Source organism: Numenius arquata, chromosome 1 (genome assembly GCF_964106895.1).
Source record: "Numenius arquata chromosome 1, bNumArq3.hap1.1, whole genome shotgun sequence".
NCBI lineage: Eukaryota > Metazoa > Chordata > Aves > Charadriiformes > Scolopacidae > Numenius > Numenius arquata.
In genome coordinates, this window is record NC_133576.1 from 58,928,055 (window position 1) to 58,931,083 (window position 3,029).

General features: G+C 45.7%; 1 pseudogene; it reads left to right on the forward strand.

Moving 5' to 3' along the window:
• Positions 1-514: 514 nt before the first annotated feature.
• On the forward strand, positions 515-2,542 carry LOC141479358 (patatin-like phospholipase domain-containing protein 7; annotated as a pseudogene).
• Positions 2,543-3,029: the final 487 nt, after the last annotated feature.

The window sequence follows — 3,029 nt, forward strand, 5'->3', positions numbered from 1 at the left end:
TGCTCATGCATTTACAAAACTTCAGTGTCTGGACTGAAGATAGGAGGAAAATGCTTATGTTTAGAGTAGCTGTTTGGATTTTTTCTTAAGAAAAAACTCACCATGTTTATTAATCTAGGGAAAGAGATGTTAAACTGATCTTCCAAAACCACTATTTGATATCAAATGCCATCTCATTGTTATTTTTCAAGTTCCTTAGTTGCATTCTTATCCTGGTGGGGCTTTCCTGGAGGGGCTCTCACTCATCTGACCAGAGTGGCTTGTGCTTTTTTATTCCTGAATGTCACATTTCTGGCAGGTTGTCATGGTTTGAGCTGGGCTGGCCACTGAAACGAATGACAGATGCTCTCTTTTACTTCTCTCCCCTTCAGAGAAGGGAGAGAAGGATGAGAGAGAAAAGAGACTTACGAGTTCAAAAAAGTAAACTAAGCTACTTTAACAAACATAGTAAAATAATAAGAAGAAAATAATGAAATATATACAATACATACAAAAACCATGTCGAGCTGTCAGGATGATGATCGGCATCACTGGCAGGCAGCTGGATAGCAGCATTTACATTATGCAGGATGGCAAGCTGGAATTTTGCATCCAAGAAAGTGATGGAACAGAAGTGGTTGTTAAGGAGGTGCTGGCAGGAGACAGCATCCCCAGCCTTCTCAGCATTCTTGGTGTTATCACAGGTCACCCTGCTCCTTATAAAACGGTCTCAGCCTGAGCAGCCGTTCCGTCCACTATATTGCAACTTCCAGCAAATGCCTTTCAAGATGTCTTCCAGAACTATCCTGAAACTCTTGTTAGAGTGGTATAGATCATCATGGCAAAGCTGCAAGGAGTGACATTCCTCGCTTTGCACAACTGCCTTAGTCTGACTACTGAGCTCTTCAATTGTCAGAGCCAAGCCATCCCACTCATCTCTGTGGCAAGTGTAACATCTGGAGGAAGTTCGAGCAATGCAGTGAAGAGAAAAGTGTTTGATGTATCAGAGGAAGATCCTGGAGAAAAGTTTGAAAAAGCTGGGGAAGCACTGAAAATAGATACATTAAAGATTTCTGGTGCAAAAAACTCTGAGCATGTTTTCAGAAGAAGCCTTTCTTCACCTCTCTATGCAGGGTCCACAGAGGCTTCTAACAATTCTAGCAGTGCAAAGTCAGACATGGACATGACATATGAAAGAGCCAGAGTGTACTTTGGCTCAGAGGACGCTGCCAGCAGTCCTGTTGTGGGCAAGTCAATATTGAAGAAGACTGTGATGGTGACATAAACTCCTTCAGCAGTTCTCCATTACAGTGCTGTGCAAGGTTCCTGTAATAGCAAACGTACTGATGCCATCACCAGAGCAGCAAAGAAACACGTCCACCTTGATGAAACTCAATGATCCTTCACTGTTGAATGGCAAAGTGATGCTTAATCAGGTTACTGCTGAGGCTGTGCTATCAAGGCAAGGAGATCAGAATGTTAGTGTTTGTGGTCTTGGGGATACTTCACGTGTACCAATGGAAGACAGACTCAGAGGAGGATCTCTGCCTATCCATCCAGGAGAACTCATAGGCCAGCTCGCTGTCCTGACTGGGGAAGCACTGATTTTCACCGTCAAGGCCAATTGGGACTGCAGCTTCCTGTCTATTTCCAAGTCCCATTTCTATATGACAATGCAGAAGCAGCCAAGCATCATCATCAGTGTGGCCCACACTGTTGTGAAGAGCATGTCACTGTTTGTTAGGCAAATTGACTTTGCCCTGGATCGGATGGAGGTTGAGGCTGGAAAAGCTGTTTATAGGCAGGGGGACAAGTCAGACTGCACATCATACGTTGTGTTGGATGGTTGACTTCGCTCAGTTATACGGATGGATGATGGAAAAAAGCACCTGACAGGTGAATATGGACAAGGAGACTCAATTGGAGTGGTAGAGACATTAACCCACCAACCTAGAGCCACACTAGTACACGCAGTCAGAGATTCAGAACTTGCCAAACCCCCAGAGGGAGCACTGACACCTCTGAAATGCAAATTCCCCCAGGTTGTGACTGGACTTATTCACTCACTGGACTAGAAGATTCTTGGCAGTCTTCAGCAGGGAGGTCATCCTTTTGGGTTACACAGCTTGAGTAGCAAGTGGGATGCCAGAAATCCTGCCAGAAATCTCTCCATGGCAGCACTTATGCCAGTGTCTGAAGAGGTGCCACTTACGGCTTTTACTCAGGAGCTCAAGCATGCTCTCAGTGCTGTGGGTCCCGCTTTGCTGGTCACCTGTGGTAACATCAAACAGGGACTTGGTTCTGCTGCGCTGGATAGGATCCATGAATACCAACCAACTAGCTGGATGGGATGGCAGGAGGATATTCACCGTATTGTACTCTACCAGGCAGCGCTCTTTCTCCCTGGACCCAACACTGCATCTGGCAGGCTGACTGCATCTTAATCATGGGACTGGGAGACCAGGCGTCTACTATTGAAAAGCTGGAGAGGATGCAGGAGGCACCACTGAGATTTCTGTTACCTGCCAGTGAAGAACCTGCAGGGTTGCACCAGCCACCGTAGCTCTCACAGCCCAGGACACCCATCCTCTGCAGCCTGTTTGCACCAGGCTGCTGCACTGCTGGGCACACTGAGCGAGTTACACCGCTGCTGAGTCATTCCCATCTCTACATGTTACATTTTTGCCGCAAACCACAGTTTGGAGTATAGCCATTTGCTAGAACTGGACTGTGCAAAGTGTGAAGAGCAGCACGGAAGCAAATAACCCCATAGTGTGTGCAGGGGAGGGAGGGAATCCCCAACACAAAACCCAAACCAGCATTTTTAAATGTATGTTGGTAGAAAACTAAATCTGGGTAGCCTGTTATAACAGAATTTAACTCAGCTTTATGATACAGTTTAAGTCTTAGGCACCATTCATGTTTACAAAGCAGAATTAAAACCTTCTGTAATAAGTTACGAGCTTGTGCCTATTGACAGAAGCAAAAAAATAAGAACCAAAAAGAAATCAGCTGGCTGTTACTCAGCCTCCACTGCCCAACTGGATCAG